This window comes from Herpailurus yagouaroundi, unplaced genomic scaffold (genome assembly GCF_014898765.1).
Source record: "Herpailurus yagouaroundi ecotype Mexico unplaced genomic scaffold, PumYag 29, whole genome shotgun sequence".
In the NCBI taxonomy this organism is placed as follows: Eukaryota; Metazoa; Chordata; class Mammalia; order Carnivora; family Felidae; genus Herpailurus; species Herpailurus yagouaroundi.
The window spans coordinates 35,693,718-35,712,131 of record NW_024412377.1 but is presented as its reverse complement, the minus strand read 5'-3'; the positions used below and the strand labels follow the sequence as shown (position 1 = coordinate 35,712,131).

At 38.0% G+C, this 18,414-nt stretch overlaps 1 long non-coding RNA gene across 6 annotated transcripts in view; it reads left to right on the top strand.

Moving 5' to 3' along the window:
- Positions 1–17,605, top strand: part of LOC121044429 (uncharacterized) — a 79,125-nt gene extending 61,520 nt beyond the window's left edge. For all 6 annotated transcript variants that reach the window (XR_005797314.1, XR_005797307.1, XR_005797308.1 and 3 more), the window contains 2 exons: positions 16,536–16,573; positions 17,400–17,605. This is a non-coding gene — a long non-coding RNA (uncharacterized LOC121044429). The remainder of the gene's footprint in view (positions 1–16,535; positions 16,574–17,399) is intronic.
- Positions 17,606–18,414: the final 809 nt, after the last annotated feature.

The following is an 18,414-nucleotide window of genomic DNA, read 5'->3' as shown; positions in this document are numbered from 1 at the left end:
GAATTGGACTCAGGCTTCAGTTGTGTGAAAATTGTTTTCACCAAGCTGTGTGTGGATTATGTTTTTTTTTTTTTTCAACTTTTTTTTTTAAATTTATTTTTGGGACAGAGAGAGACAGAGCATGAACGGGGGAGGGGCAGAGAGAGAGGGAGACACAGAATCGGAAACAGGCTCCAGGCTCCGAGCCATCAGCCCAGAGCCCGACGCGGGGCTCGAACTCACGGACCGCGAGATCATGACCTGGCTGAAGTCGGACGCTTAACCGACTGCGCCACCCAGGCGCCCCTGGATTATGTTTTAATACTTGTAAGCAATAATTATCATTAGCATGAAAAGGATTGATTGAATCTCTAAGAGCTAATACCTTTTACTGTGTCAAAGATTTTTACATTAATTACTTATTTTTTTTCCATAAAAATCCCAGGAGGTAAATAGGGCTACCATCATTATTTTTACTCGAAAGACAGAAAAATCAGACTGATGTGGTTAAGGAACTCAGCTGAGGTGGTTTGGGGAAGCTGGTATGAAAGAAGCCGGGTTTGCTCCCAAGACAATCCTTTCTGTCACGAGACTATTTTCTTACTTAAAAGAGAATAAGGCATGTTTATTATGGCAAGAGAAAGCCATTTTGCAAGAATATTACTAATTTCATTTCTAACTATAACGATATTCCTGCGGTGTTGGAGATAAAGCGGTATAGTTTTTTCAGGAAAAATAGAAAAAAAAATGACAGGCCAGGGACAATCACTCTGTAATTAATAGTCACAAGTTTCAGACTTACTCTCCACCTCTTTCTAAGCAATTAACTCCCCAGGGTGCTGTGTTTTGGTCAAGTAGCATCAGGTGGCCTCTTTAGGGGCACCTGGGTGGCTTAGTTGTTTAAGCATCCGACTCTTGGTTTCTGTTCAGGTCATGATCTCAGGTTCGTGGGATCGAGCTCTGTGTTGGGCTCTGAGCTGATAGCACAGAGCCTGCTTGGGATTTTCTCAGTCTCTCTCTCTCTCTCTCTCTCTCTGCCCCTCTCCCACTCATTTTTCCTCTCTCTCAAAATAAATAAACTTTAAAATTAAGTAGCCTCTTTAATATACAGGACTTATTTGACAAAATGAATGACAATACAGGGAAATACATGGAATCAAGAACAGTGTAGTTGATCTCAATATTTGTAGAGTTTTGCTATTTACTTTTGACTATTTACAGATGAGCCCCAAGATTTAAGATGCAGAATTTGTCATGTCATCAGGCATGTCTTTCTGTCACCTGCACCTTTAACTTGGTAAAGCAGTTACCAATTGTGTAGAAAGCTATATAGCCCATTGACTTTTTCTGATATAAAATCACCTTTAAGTATCTTAGGACTGTTATTATAATGGTCAGCTTTATAGCACTGCAAATGTCTCAAGGCACTGAGTAATACAAATGCCAGATAAGCCAGCCTTGTCTCTATCACAGAGAAACAGAAACAACGTGTTAAATTTCATGTAAGTTATTTTGTGCTTTATTAGTATGTAGTTTTAAAAACTTCACCATGTGTATTCTTTTTGGGTCACCAAAGACGTGTGTGTGTGTGTGTGTGTGTGTGTGTGCGCCTGCAAATCCCGAGGGCCATTTCTTTGTTCTCAATTTCTTTACTGATTCTGTAGCTTTTTAAAAAATATATTTTATAAATATTTAATTTTGAGAGAGAGAGAGAGAGCACGTCCAAGTGGGCGAGGGGCAGAGAGAGAGGGAGACAGAGAATCCCAAGCAGGCTCCGTTGCTGTCAGTGCAGAACCTGTGATGCAGGGCTCAGATCATGACGTGAGCCAAAATCAAGAGTTGGATGCTCAACCCACTGACCCAGCCAGGTGCCCATGATACCACAGCTTTTGAAATTGATGATTTTCTTAAACTATCTTACTCCTTTGGCTTCTGTGACATAATGTGCTGTCTGTCTTCCTGCTTCCCCGATTAATCCTCCTTTGTTCCCTTTTCCTGGCTCCTCTCTAACCACTGATACTTCCCAGCTTTGGTTTTTGGATCTTAGTCTTCTTTCATATGTAATCACTTTGCAACTATGTTGAGGACTTTCAAATCTGCATTTCCGGAACTTTTTCTTCTAATCACTGGCTTTCTCTCTATACCTTCTAATATATTTTTTTAAATTTTTTTTAACATCTATTCATTTTGGGGAGACAGTGTGAGTGGGGGAGGGGCACTAATATTTTTAAATGGGTTCTCTGGTGTTAACAGCAAACCCAACACGTTCAAAGGTGAACTCATAATCTTCTCCACCACACTTTTGTCAATTCTTCCTTGGGACTGAAGGCAAGAAGTTATCTTTAATTCGTACCTTCCTTTGATATATGTAATTAGTAAATAGTGAAAGCAAACCCACATTTTGGGGGATTTTTTTTTTAAGTTTATTTTATTTATTTTGGGAGAGAGAGAGAATCCCAAGCAGGCTCCGTGGTATCAGCACAGAGCTGGATGCGGGCTTAAACTCAAGAACTGCAAGATCATGACCTGAGCCCAAATCAAGAGTCAGAAGCTTAACCGACTGAGCCACCCAGGTGCCCCAGGGAATTTTTAACCCAATTTTGCTTCCACCTACATGCATTGCTACAATAGAGTTATTTAGAGGGATTCCTGCTTGCAAAACCAATGCCAGCTGGACTTGACCCACCACTTTAATAAGGTCTCTTTTACTCTGAAACCTGCAATAAGATCTTATTTCCAACGTTTATTTATTTTTGGGATAGAGAGAGACAGAGCATGAACGGGGGAGGGGCAGAGAGAGAGGGAGACACAGAATTGGAAACAGGCTCCAGGCTCTGAGCCATCAGCCCAGAGCCTGACGCGGGGCTCGAACTCACGGACCGCGAGGTCGTGACCTGTCTGAAGTCGGACGCTTAACCGACTGCGCCACCCAGGCGCCCCTCTTATTTCCAATCAAAGTCAGGGGAGGCTACTGCAGGTGGATTTAAGGCATGGACTACCTGAGCCTACCCTACCTGTCCTGTTTCTTTTTACTCTCGTATATACACCTTTCCCTTTCATCAGGGAAGACTTGTTTTTATTTTTTCAGTGAGCACAGCACTCTCATTCTGCACTCTGTGCCATTATTGTGTTGGTTGACTTGCCCGGTATCCTGTCTCATCCTCTTCATCTCTGTGTGTCCCCCAGTCTTCCAAGTTCCAGATCCCGTCCCACTTCCTCACGACAGGAGACCTCCACAGATAGGATCTTCTCTGAAGATGTTTAAAATATGACGTAGAAGGTGTCTTCCCAGGATACCACCGAATCATGTTACTTAATTTATTTTAGATTGAGAATCTCCTGAGGCAGGAGACGTGGTTAATAAGCAGTGTGTCAATCCTGGCTCCCAGATTAATGCATACAAAATAGGCGGTCCATAGTTAATTGCTCATTGAAAAATCGGTGTTTTCAGATTTTTCAGTCCTTCATATTATGTCAATTTCCCATCTGGTCATTTGAAAAAATAAAGTGGCACCTCACAGCTTTCAGGATAAATGCAACTATGTTCTCTTGTCTAGTTAGGAATATAGCTTTCCAGTTCAACATTGGGAAAAGAGAATAAACATTGAACTTTTGATTTTTTTTTAATTAATGGAAATAATTTCACAAGTCTGGCCCTAAGTTTATCCTAATTTATTAACAGGAAACACCTGAGAAATAATTGCTTTTTGGCTTACGGAATCCTGCTTTATTATTTTTTTAGGCTTTTCCATTTAAATACAGATATAGCTTTAATAAATATTATAAACACTTATGTTTAGAAAATATAGCACTTTTTGTTTCTATGGCTGGCTGAAATTCTTTAATTTAAGGTGATTTTAATTTGGAAATTCAAGATGTTGTGAATTAAATTCTACTGTACTTAGAGGAGAAGGAAAATATTTGAAGTGCTACTCTGGCATTCTGTAAGCTCTGGAAAAAATGCCCAGTATAACCTTAATATATTTTCATTAAACTGAAACTTATGGATTTACAGAAGTAAATTTTTACTTTGCAGCTGTAGCCGAGTAGTTTATTGTGTTCTTCCAGATTTTTCCCACTAAAATTCTGTTATTTAAAGTTTTCGATTTTTCAGAAATATCTCACATTCAGTAGCGTATCTTTCACACATCAAAATGAGTTCAAATTGATATCTTTGTTTCATTCTTACTAATTCAACATAGGAGTAGAGATTCTAGCTGCCAACTGGTATGGGTTTTGGGTGGGACTGGTAAGATTTCGGGAAGGTGAAGGAAAAAAACAAAGTAAGCCAGATATCATGGAAGCAACTCTTAGATCGCTCATAAAGCAGGAGGGCCCTCCTACTAGAATCTAGAGCTAAATAAGAGTGAGTGTGACACATTATCTGTGGGCTGTGACTTTACATTATTAGATCAAGTGGAAAAATGGCATTTTGGGTGGCACTTTAGTGCACCTCTTGGGATTTCCACTTTGCACTTGGCAAGAACACATTCTAGACATACCTCATTTTTATGTTTGTTTGTTTCTTTTTTTCACAAGATTTGGTGGTGAGACACTCAATGAGAAGAGGGATAAAGAAATCTGAACCTCCCTTTATAAAAGTAGCTTGATAGGTCCGAGGTAGGGGAACCCTCTATTAGAGAACTAATTGCTAATTATACTAAGTGCACAAATACATGCTACCTGAAAAAAGCTGAAAGCATTAAGGATATAAATCAAGTCAATTTTGAGAACATTATTTTCAATTCTAGTTTCCTGTCTTCCTTCTCAGAAATACAGTTATCAACTTGGTGTGCGAACTTTTTCAGTTAATTTATGTGCATATGTTTGCTCTTACAAAAATAAATAATATTGCCTTATAATATTTCTAGCAATTTTATTGAGATATAATTCACCTGTCATACAATTCACTCATTTAAAGTGTACAATTCAATGGTCGTGTATATTGGCAGAGTTGTGTGTCTATCACCACAACCAATATTAGAACATTACTCCAAAAAGAAATCCTGTTCCCATTAGCTATTATTTTGCAAATCCTCAACCCCACCAACATCTCCCTGAGTACTAGGCAACTACTAATCTACTCTCTGTCTTTATAGATTTTCCTATTCTGAATATTTCATATAAATAGAACTGTACAATATGAAATCCTTTGTGATTGCCTTCTTTCATTTGGCATAGTTTTCAAGGTTCCTTCATGTTGTAGCATGCATCAGTACTTTATTGTGTTTTATTACTGACTACTATTCATTTTATGAATATACATTTTACTTATCCATTAATCAGTTGACAGACGTGCAGTGAGTTGTTCCTTCCTTTTGCCTATTATGAATAATGCTGTTATGAACAGTCACGTACAAGTTTTTGTGTGGACAAATGTTTTCTTTTCCCTTGCCTGTACACCCAGGAGCGGAATTGCTGGGTCATAATGGTAACTCTGTGTTTAATCTTTTGAGGGATGACCAGACTATTTTCCAGAGTGGATGCACCTTGAATCACTATGCTGCATACCTGAAACTAATGTAGCCTTGTATGTCAACTATACCTCAATAAATAGAAACTAAAATACAGAAGAGGGAGTATGCTTGGCATGTTACTATAATAAGAAGTATAAAACAAAAGCAAAAACAAAAACAAGCGCAAAGTGGATGCACCATTTTATATTCCACATTCTCACCAATACTTCTTATTATCATAAGTGCATTCTTAAAATACAATATCACAGTTTCTGGTTGTTTTATAATTTTCCTTTTTTACTTAGTATATATTCATATGTTTAACAGCTGTAAGTGCCTCCATACTATAAATATGCAATAATATCTTCAGTCATCGTTATTTCTAGAGACAGTTTGCTTCCAATTTTTCACTGTTAAAAATGATAGCACCTATATAGTGAACATCCTTGTACAAGAGGGTTTTTTTACAGGTATATGTGTAAATATTTCTCTAGAATAGAAAACTAGAAGTTACATTACTGGCATATATATATATATATATATTATATGAGCATTAATAGAGCATGCAAATAAACTTTAAAGTGTGTGCCAAAATAGCCAAAATATATTGTCAAAGTGGCTATTTAAAATATAGCTGTGCTTGGGGCGCCTGGGTGGCGCAGTCGGTTAAGCATCCGACTTCAGCCAGGTCACGATCTCGCAGTCCATGAGTTCGAGCCCTGCGTCAGGCTCTGGGCTGATGGCTCAGAGCCTGGAGCCTGTTTCCGATTCTGTGTCTCCCTCTCTCTTTGCCCCTCCCCTGTTCATGCTTTGTCTCTCTCTGTCCCAAAAATAAATAAACGGTGAAAAAAAATTAAAAAAAAAAATAAATAGCTGTGCTAGCAGTGAAAGTATCTGTTCACCACAGCCTTACCAATGTGTCACTTTATTAAGCTATTTATATTTTTATAAATCTAATTTATCTTGTTATCTCAATTTCCATTTCCCAGATTACCAGCTATTAAACATCATTCATGGGACGCCTGGGTGGCTCAGTCAGTTGAATGTCTGCTTCTTGATTTTGGCTCAGGTCATTATGTCACATTTCATGAGACTGAGCCCCGGATCAGGTTCTGTGCTGAGAGTGCAGAGCCGGCTTGGGATTCTCTCTCCCTCTCTCTCTACCCTTCCCCTGCTTGTGTTTGTTCTCTCTCTCTCTCTCTCTCTCTCTCTCTCTCTCTCTCTCTCAAAATAAATAAACATTCAAAAACCATCATTTATGATTATTGGGCATTTGTTTTATGATCATTGACAGTTCTTTTTCTGTTTCTTACTGATACGTAGGTATTAAAATGTTTGTATATCAATCCTCTGTCAGTGATATGTTAGTTTGTTACCATTCTTTTAATAATTTAGAAATAAACTTTAAATTTAAACATAACCAAATGTATCAACTTTTCTGTACTATTGTTTTCACCTAAGATGATTATTCCTCTCATAAATTTATAAATGCAACTTCCTCTGCTTTCTTCAATGCTTTTAGTTTTATGACCAATTACTTAAATCATCTGAGATTAATTTTACTAAAAGGTATGAAGTAGGGATCTAACTTTATTTAAGGATAGAGTATTCAACTCAATTTTAAAAACTGTCTTGAGCAATGATGGTATGCCAGGTATATTTCTAGATAGTAGCTCTCCAATCAAAAATATGGCCAGCTTGCTCCTGATAGGAGCATCCTAACCAATTTTTTCAGTGACATTTACTAAATAGATTATTCTTTCTCCACTAATTTGAAAAATCACATTTTTCACATTTTAAATACCACACACACACACACACACACACACACACACACACAGATCTGGCAGCCATGGGAACAAACCACTCATATCTGCTGCAGAGCATAGTTGATTGACAGTCCATGTGCCAACCCTCAGGATCTACCCTATTCCCCTGGGCAACTCCCAGTCAATCCCAATCAGTGACCAAGCACAACAGTGACACTAATGCAAGCTCATTTCTATGAGTCATGGGACTTCTCCAATGGGCAACTTTGGCTCAAAAGGCTCCCGATTGCCCTGCCTGAAAGTTCACTAGAACATGTATTAGAATACTACTGCCATAGGGGCTCCTGGGTGGCTCAGTCGGTTGAGCGGCCAACTTCGGCTCAGGTTATGATCTCACGGTCCGTGAGTTCGAGCCCTGCATCAGGCTCTGTGCTGACAGCTCAGAGCCTGGAGCCTGTTTCGGATTCTGTGTCTCCCTCTCTCTGACCCTCCCCCGTTCATGCTGTCTCTCTCTGTCTCAAAAATAAATAAACGTTAAAAAAAATTAAAAAAAAAAAAAAGAATACTACTGCCATTGAAAGAGTATACCCAGCTAAAATGTCCTTCATCGTTTCCTCTCACAGACCCACACTGCTTTAAAAAGGCTTTCTCTGCCTACAGCTGCTTCTTCCATTTTATTCTTCACCTGTTCCCTCCAATAATTCTCTTGCATGTCTAGTCCCTTCTTGGTGTCTGCTTTTCAGAAGACCTCAGTTTACACAGACTGAACAGCTAACAGCTCTGCTGTGACCAGTATGGGGTGCCAGGGCAAGTATCATGACAGAGTAGCTGAGGAATCCACTGCTTGTAGAGATGCACAATAGAACTCAGAGCAGTGGGGTGGAAGTTCAAGACAATTAATATGTGCCTCTCCCTGCCTCTAGTATGCCAAACATTCGCTTTCTATTAAGTGAGAAGTTTCTTATTATTCTGGCAATATCAATATTGTCTAATGCTATATAGAGTTATCATCTTGAAGCACCCCTTCATGCTGTGATGGTTGAGTGATATCTTTTTTTTTATTAAACAATATGTTTTTACTAAGCAATTAATGGATCAAAAGAGAAGTCAAGAGGAAAAAAAAATCCTTTGAGACAAATGAAAATGGAAATACAACATACCAGAAATTTTGGATGCAGAAAAAGCAGTTCAAGGAGGGAAGTTCACAGCAAGAAATGCCACATCATGAAACAAAATCTCAAATCACCTCAAGAACCGTGAAGACTACCTCTCTCTACTGTCCTCCACTCTTGTTCCAACCATGACATCAGACTGCATATAAAGAGTTGATAACCCATTGTACTCAGGTTCTTGTAGTTCCCTAGTACCATATCTCTGTGTAAGTTTCTCTAAGAGGGGTCCAGAAAAGTCCACTCATCCAAGGTGAAGTCCAAATCTCCAAAGGATATTGAATGATGGCCAGCAAAATGCCTTTGAAACACAGTGATTGAACGTACAAATTATAATCCAAATTAACTATTTTTATCACTTCTTTCAACCCATTTGTTCACAAAGTCTCAGTAATATTACCTCTTAAATATTTCTTGAATCTCTCCCTCAGTGGGAACCACCTTAAAACTAACATTTTTCCTTTGCCTTGACTATGAAAAAATTCCCAAAGGGGTATTCTTGCCTTCATTCTGTGCCCCTTTAATCCTTCCTCCTCTTCTCTGACAATCTTCTCTTAAAAATAACAAATCTGTGTTTACATTTTTCCTCAGTGGCATTCTACCTATGTCAGAAAGCCCAAATTCCACTGAAAGATCCTTCATCATGTGACCCATGCCCTGCTCCCCGGCCTCTTTGTAGAGGCTCTTCTCACACTGAATGTTCTAGCTCACTAAATTATTTCTATTTCCCCAACCACAACATGCTGTTTCAGTCTCGCTGTTTTGCACATGAAATTATCTTAACCTGAAATGCTAACTCCTCATGCTGTCTTCAAATGTCCTATAGTGATATAGTCTTCAAAATGGATATACGCATTATACCACATCAAGAAAGGATGAACAGTGCATATGACAAATTAAACCCTATACAATAGTGGTTTCTACTTTAATTAACTCCGTGAATTACTTGGCTTTCTTGGCATTTGTAATTCAAAATTACACCAATATAAATTCTAAGTATATCCCCACTCTGTCTTCTCCATCACATCTCTAAGTTTCTATATGAAACAATACCATTAAATAAATACATAAGAGGAACTGTGGCTTAGTAATGGAAAAACCTGTGTTTAAATTTTTTTAACGTTTATTTATTTTTTCAGAGACAGAGAGAACATAAGCAGGGGAGGAGCAGAGAGAGAGGGAGTCACAGATTCCAAAGCAGGCTCCAGGCTCTGAACTGTCAGCATAGAGCCTGACGTGAGGCTCAAACTCACAAACTGTGAGATCATGACCTGAGCCGAAGTTGGACACTTAACAGACCGAGCCAACTAGGCACCCCTGAAAAACCTGTGTTTAAGTGCCAGTGTTTATACTAATTCTATGATTCTAAAGCTTTCCAATCAAAAATAAGTTAATATTGGCACTTCATCCATTGGGTTAGGGAAATATTAAATGAGACAATGCATATACAGTTTATAGTGCTTTGTACAAGGTAGGAACCCTATAATATTAGTCCCATCAAGACAGGCCACTTTTTTATTTTATTTCTACCCCAGTCTTTGCATGAGAACTTTGTACTGTCTCAGCTACACCCTAAATATCAGCTCTTGCTACTCTAGTTTTCGTCTTCAAACTAGCAAATTTCTGGCATCTCCTAGAAGTTTATGAAGAAGCAGATTCTTAGGCACCCCCAGTATGGCTGAATCAAAATCTGCATTTCAGGATCTCTAGATGATTTGTATGCACAGTAAATTTTGAGAAACACTAAAGTCTAAAGCATATTTCTTCTAAACTTTCTATTCTGCATGCATTGCACCTAGTAATATTCACTACGCTGAACTGTCCACCCACCACATGCTGTCCTGATAAGCATTATCATACAGTTGTGTAATACGTTTAAATATAACAAAATATGACCATCATATACATATATATGTATATATATATCAGATATTATATATAAATTGCAGGAATGCTGAAACTATCTGTGATTAACCATCCATTTGCCACATTCATCATCATGTAGGACTTTGGTGCCACTCTGATTTTGCCCTGGTTGCACGTCTTTTGTTTTGGCTTCAGAGACCCCCAGATTTCTGAGATATCTAATAATTTCACTCATTTCAGATTATTCCTAGATCGACAGTGTATATGTCTTTTTAACACAAGTTACTCTCACACATCTTAGGAGTTGTTCTGAAAAATTATGCCCTTAGTTACTTTGAGACAAAATTTTCATATAGTCAAATGCATCCTTTTTTATGTTTATTTTTGAGAGAGAGAGAGAGACAGAGTGTGAGCAGGGGAGGGGAAGCGAGGGAGGGGAAGAGAAAGAGGGAAACACAGAATCTACAGCAGCCTCTAGGCTCTGAGCTATCAGCACAGAGCCCGATGTGGGGCTTGAACTCATGAATCCTGAGATCATGACCTGAGCTGAACTCTGATATTTAACTGGACTGAGCCACCCAGGCACACCTGGGCAAATACATCTTATTTTCAAAATATATGTGAACATAATGAAGTCATTAAAGGTTGCAATAAATGTTTGTAGGAATTACCGCATTATAAACTGTGAATTGTATAAACTGTGAATTATAGATTATAAAACATCATTTTGGATCTAATTGAGCAGAAACTATTCTTAATCTAGATATAGTTTACAATTATAGTTTACCTCGCATTATCTTGAAAAAAGCATAGGATTATTGAATACGAGCTTATAGCTAAGATTTTTTTTTTAATTTGAAAACATTTATGCACTTTAAAATATTCATTTATTTGCCATGCTTTGAAAAGTGACTCATCCGATCAAAGCCTTAAAGATCTTAACTACATAGGAGCTCCTGGGTGGTTCATTCTGTTGGGCATCCGACTTCAGCTCAGGTCATGATCTCACAGTTCATGAGTTAGAGCCCCGCGTCGGGCTCTGTGCTGACAGCTCAGAGCCTGGAGACTGCTTTGGATTCTGTGTCTCCCTCTCTCTCTGCTCCTCCCTGCTCACACGCTGTCTCTCTCTCAAAAATAAAGATTTTTTAAAAATTAAAAAAAATCTTTACTACATAATAAAATTTCTTTTAAATAGAACATCCTTGAAACTATTATAAGCAATATAATTTTTCTAAGTATTGTCATAATGTATTAAATTCTAATAATTTAGATTAGTTTTCTTCAAATTATGATGACTCGTTAAGGTTTTTGTATGTATGCATTTTAACATTCCACTCATAAGTTAGCATTTGTAAAAGATCTTTTTTCTTGCTCTTTTTCTTTGGCAATACAGATTTTTATAGGAGAAGAGGCAGAAAATATGTTAGGGATTAAGTTGTGCTCATGTATGGTGTGTGTTTCCTCTGATATTTGTGATTAAAGTCGTGTTTTGAGGGGACAGTGTGGGATGAAAGACTGGGAAAAGATGGCTGAAGATGGTCTGTATCTCCTTTTTGAAATCATTTCAAATAGCAGAGTGGCACCTTCCAATGGAGCTGTGGTTTTCTGCAGCACCTGCAGCCCGAGGGTGGACTGTTCTGAGTCAGCCAATTAAGGTGACCGTTCTTTGAAAGACTTAGTAAGGATGTGCTTAAGGCTGTCACTGGGCATTCCACAAGCTTGCTGATTTCTCTGTTTGGCTGTACATCTGTGTTATTTTGTTTTCAGGTCAAGTTGTTCTCTGTAACAAGGTAATGTTTTCTGACTTCTTTGTAACTTGCTGCCTTTATGTTTCTGAGATTGAAGCATAGAAGAAGTGGCTTTGCTCAGTGAGTGGCCCGTTTCAGGAAGCAGTGAACCAGCTCACTCAAAACAATGCCAAGTGACCTTGAACTCTGATACTTTAGCATGTTGGGGGGTGGGGGGAGGTGGGAATAATGGAGACTTGATCTTGGTCCAACAAGAATGAGAAGAGGATGTTTGTTACAAAACAATAAGCTTTGTTATTCAGACATTCCTCTTTAGGATCTCTTCCATAAACTAGTGGAACCCATTTTCCATTTGCAAACACTCGTCTGTGACCACCTAGAAATAGGCATGCAAACTTTTTTTAAAAAGAGATATAAGAATATTTTTTTCAAAGAAAGCACTCAATTTGAATAGAAAGTAAAGAATAAACATAATTTTAAATTGTATCAAACATTTTGAAGAGTGTTTCGTTTCCTACAAATATTCTTAAATTAGTGGAATATTTTTATCCTCAGATTGATGTGGCATATATATGTATTTTTTCTCTATTTTAATACTTCCAATATATTTTTAAGTAATGTATGACAGTTGAGATAGTCTTTAATGTGTGAATGCTTCTTTGGCTATGAAAGCCTGGATTCTGATCTTAAAAGCAAAGAAAAACTATATTTTTTTAAAAAGGAAAAATTAAAAAAAATATTTAGAGAAATGATTTATGTCCACCTAAAAAGGTAAGTATTCACTATATGAAAATGTTCAGAATGTCCCCCAGGGAAGTAAGTCTACCGATTGCCACTATCACAACGTGCAGACTTACTACAGGGGTTGGAGACGGTGACCCCAAATGTTCCGCACCTGAGATGTGAAACAATGACATGAAGTATGGCTCACATATGTCCCATATTAGTTTCTTATTTCTAGTCAAATGAAATCATCCCCTCTAAATCCAAGACCTGTTCATGATAGAATAGTTTTTGCCAACCTCAGGAGCCTTAGGGTCTACATTTATCCAGATGTTTTGATTTTTCCAACAGATGGTCCTCAAAAATTTATTCCTATTTCAGTTGCTGCTGCCACTTTAAGTGTTTCCTGGAGATCTTTAGCATACCCCTCTGAGAGTTTCATGGCATAACAGCCAGGCATCAGGGAGTTTTAGTTGTGCTAGGCACATATTCACAAAAGTAATGAAATATAGACTGATAAAAGGACCAGAGATATGAACTCTTTTAAAAAAATTTTTTTTAAGGTTTATTTATTTTTTTGGGACAGAGAGAGACAGAGCATGAACGGGGGAGGGGCAGAGAGAGAGGGAGACACAGAATCGGAAACAGGCTCCAGGCTCCGAGCCATCAGCCCAGAGCCCGACGCGGGGCTCGAACTCACGGACCGCGAGATCGTGACCTGGCTGAAGTCGGACGCTTAACCGACTGCGCCACCCAGGTGCCCCTGAACTCTTTTATTTATAAAAGTGTGCTTATACCTCTAAAAAGTTCATGTGCTTAACGTCAGATCACCACTATGCAGGTGAAATGCAATGAATAATTATAATAAATGTATATTGCAAAGTGTTCATTATACATTTATGAACCTTTGGCATTCCAAACAGTGACCTCCTGGTCCATCCCCCCCCAGACTCTTAGTCATTTTCAGCCAGTTTATGGTGGTTATGGTCCATTAATATAATGTTTAACTTAGACTTGTTTGATAAAGGGAGGATGACAGCAGTTTGCTTACAATATAACAGTAGCACTTTTAGCACTTCCCCCAAGTGACAGCTCAGGTCTGTTAAGGACAGAAAGTAATCAAACAATCTGTTCTCAGATTGGTTTTAAGTTTTCTAAGGTTTTGCTAATCCAGGCTATATATAATTATGCACAGGTTTCTAGTTTCCTGAATTGCTCTTTTTTTTTTTTAATTTTTTTTAGTGTTCATTTATTTTGAGACAGAGAGAAAGTGTGAGCAGGGGAGGGGTAGAGAGAGATGGAGAGAGAGAGAATCCCAAGCAGGGTCTGCACTGTCAGGGCAGAGCTTGATGTGGGGCTCGATCTCATGAACCGTGAGATCATGCCCTGAGTGGGTCAAGAGTTGGACACCTAACTGACTGAGCCACCCAGGCACCCTGCTCAACGTTTATAAGAATTCCAATTATGATGTGAATTTTTTTCCCTGTCAAACTGTAGATATTTTGTACATTTTTGCATGATTGACAAAGAGTTCAATATTGATTTAGAACTAAATATATTTCAGTGTTTTCAGGGATATCAGAAAATGACTTAGGAAAATCTTAACTTGTGAAAATTCTTAGCACATATCAAATCATTTATGATTTTTCTTACTTTTGGCGGTCTTTACAAGTAGAGGGCCAGATTTGTGAATCAATTTATAGTATAAGCAGACTGGAAGTAAAAGAAAGTAAGAGACAGTAATGTAAGATAGGCCATTAAGGGCAGAGCTTAAATTACTAAATATCAAAGTGCAGTCCAGACAAGAAATAAATGGGGAAAGACAAATACCGAAAGAAACAAATAGTACAGAAGGAGATATTGATATTTTTATAAAGACTGCACAATACTGTTTGATACAAGGAACAAATAGAAAATTAAAACAAAACTCCCTAAACCTAATTGGGTTATAACTGAGAAGCTTTATAGCTTCCTCAGTTCCTCACTAGCTCTTCTTCTCTACAATTTGCTCATAATTGCAGTCACAATGTGGATACATTTTTACTCTGCTTCTTCTCATACATCCTCTATCACAAGATATTCTCAAGATACACCTGCTGCTAGCTTCTTATGCACTGTTTTGGTTCTGTAACAGAAATTGTTGAACTAGAGCCCATAAGCCAATCTACCTGTTTTCATAAATAAATTTTTTTTGGAACATAGCCACACCCACTTGTTTCTAAATTGTCTACGGCTTCTTTTGTAATACAACAGAAAAGTTGCATGTTTGCTACACAGCCAATGTGGCCTGCAATCTAACAGGGTTACTAACTTGCCATTGAAGAAAAAGTTTGAAGCTGCCTCTTACTCTACCTTTTTTCTGCCATGGGATATTAAAGTTCTTTCCACGTCTTTTGCCTATTATAATAATATCCCTGTGAGTATTTATGTACATATCAATTTATCCTTTTCAAATATTTTTTCTTAAAGAAACATACCAAGGGTTACTGAATCAAAACATACACGTATTTTTGTTCAATACAAAACTGATTTCCAAAAGTGTTGCACAAATGGACACAGTCCAAGTTGCCACAAGTCGTGTTTCAGTTTATGAGATCCAATAGCATTTTGCAATACTGAATGTTATTATGTATTTTAATTTTTAACAGTTTTGTTACCATTTATATGAACACTATATTTTTGATTATGAAAGAAATACAATACTGACAAATTTTTCAAATAAAATTTGACAAGCTGATTCTAAAATTCAGCCAAAAGAGAAAAAATACAAGATTAGTTTAACTAAAAAGTTTAACTGGGAGATGGATGACGGGAAAGTTTTACCAAATTTTACCAAATTTTACCAAATGCCATAATATACTATAAAGCCGTGTTTAACAAAATACAGTGATACTGGCACCAAGTTAAATAGAAAGATTAAACACAAGAGTTCTGAAAGACATAGAGCTTCATAATTTCGGTAATTTTGTGTATATTGAATGTAGTATTTAAGATATGTGGGAAAATTATGCACTGTCCTATGAATGGTATTCTAATAACTTAGCCTGTCTATTAAAAAAAAGATTAAATTCTTCACTCTATACAACAAATTCTAGAGGATCTACCAGATACAAATTTAAAAAGCTGTAGAAACAGGGATGTCTGGGTGATTCAATCCATTAAGCATCTGACTTTGGCTCAGGTCATGATCTCATCTCACGGCTTCTGAGTTGGAGCCCCACATTGGTCTCTGTGCTGACAGCTAAGAGCCTGGATGGAGCCTTCTTCAGATTCTGTATCTCTCTGCCCCTCCCCCCCTCAAGAATAAACATTAAAAAATTCTTTTTACTTAAAAAGTTGTAGAAACATTTAAAAATAATTATAAGGAAAAATTAACTAGGATTGGTGAAGGACTTAGAAGAAATATACAACTAAGGTCTAAAGAGAGAATGTTCATTCTTCCCACACGATACTGGCAACAAGTATACATTATCAAAAATATTCTTTCTCCCCAACTTGCAGCCTTAAAATGCCTGGCAAATGACTTTCGAATTAACGTAAGTTTCTTCTTCCCTGTTGACCACTGTATTGTAAAACTACTAGAATAATGTCTGGTGCACAGGAAGCACACATATTTGACAGATGGGTGTAGTATAAAATTTAATCTTTAAATTACTAACATAAAATCATGTTTGGAGGCAGGGTTTCTAAAACTAAACTGCTGTTTGGACACTGCATACATGTCTTCATCAACCCATTTGTTCAGCCATTATGTATGTATATATGCAAGTATGTGTTTATTACATCCTTATTATAGATAAGCCAATCATGGTTTCTGCTTTCAAGGCATTCACACTGCATTGGGGAAGATAGATAATAACCAGGTAGGTCAGTGAGAAAGAAAAGATGAGGGGTTATAGTGCTTTTTGGTAGATAATGGGGAGTAGATGGTGGGGTTCGTGACTCAGGGGCTACCTTTGGTTGAAAGATGAGCAAAGGCTTCTCTGAGAAAGTAACATGAAGCCAGTGGTGTGTTGGGAGGAGGGACAATTGTGCGCCCAAGGGGACATTGGGCAATGCCTGCAAACAGTCTTAATACAACTTGGGGGAGAGAAGAGGTTTGCTACCGGTATCTGGCAGAGAGAGCCCAGGGATAATCCTGAATATCCTACAAAGCACAGGACCTCCTCCCCCACAACAAAAAAATTACCCAGATTAAAATGTTAATTGTATAGAGACTGAGAGATCCTGCATGAAGTTAAAATCGATATGGCAAAAATTGATCAACCTTGAGTTGTCTGCTGCAAGAATATTCCAGGCAGAGGAAAATGTCTATAGCAAATATCTAAAAATAGGAACTTGTGTAATGTGTTGGAGAAATGAGAAGAAACCTATCTCGGGAAAGTGGGAGGAGAGGTAGAGAGGGGGTAGGGAGATGGTTCCTGGTAGGGGATTGGATATGTCATGTAGAGTGCAAAGGGAACACAAGGGAGAGACTTACTCTGTGGTGTATCGTGACCTGCCTTGCATTTTTCAAAGATCAGTTTCGATGCTTCTTGGAGGAAAGAAAACTGGGAGAGAGCCAAACGGTTAAGTAAGTGATAAAAAGAAATCATTTAGAGGCAACAGAACATGTTGGTCACTTGTGTGGAATGCAGCTAAAAGTTCAGTCATTTTGTGACACGAACATTTTTTATTTTTTCTTCGCAGTATCCAGGGCTATCATCACACACTGACTTGAGTCTAGCACTGAACACTGTGCTAAAAGTTGTGCGTACATCATGGAACAGAACCTTTTTAACAACCTGCAAGGAACGTACTACTATCTCAATTAACAAAAGAGAAGACTGAGGTCAAAAGAATTTGAGTAATTTATCTGTCATCACCCAGATAATAAATAGTAGAGCTAATTCAAACTCCTGTCTTACATTTCTTCATTCCTTGTTCTTAAACACTACACACGATCTTCTAAGGGAGTTAAGCATAGGCAAGAAATCCCAGACTTTTAAAAAATATATATTTATTTACTTATTTTGAGAGGGAGAGAGAGAGAGAGAGAGAGAGAGAGAAAGAGAATGAGCACTGGGGAGGGTCAGAGACAGGGGGAGAGGGAGAATCCCAAGCAGTCTTCACATTGTCAGTGCAGAGCCCAATGTGGGGCTCAAACTCACAAGCTGTGAGATCATGACCTGACCTGAAATCAAGAGTTGGACGCTTAACTGACTGAGCCACCCCCGATCTCCTCTCAGACTTAAAATGGCAGTTTGCTCTCAACCAAATGAGACAAAAAGCATGGTTTACCATTTTTGCTCTTCAATCAATCATACAGGCAATGAAAAACCTCTGCATTTCATGATTATCATTGGGTCTTCAAGGTTCCCAGAAGTTATCTTTATTCTATATCTTTAGTAGTACAGGTATTGCTTTCAAGTAGCTATTACTTTTAATGGATACATCTTTGACCATTTTGTCTCTCCTGGGTCCCACTTTATCCCTTCTATTGTTCTCTGGGTTCTCATGCTCTGTTCTATTCTCATATTGGGTTCTCATAAGATAATCTTTATCTTTTTCCTCCCCACCCCCAAATCCATGATGTTACCTCTCAGTCAGCCATGCATTCAAGCAGGCACAGCTTGTTGGAACAGCCTGCCCTTTGTGAGCACAAAATAGAACTGGATCCTGGCAATGGCTTATTCCTCATTTTGAATAACTATAAGAAACAGGG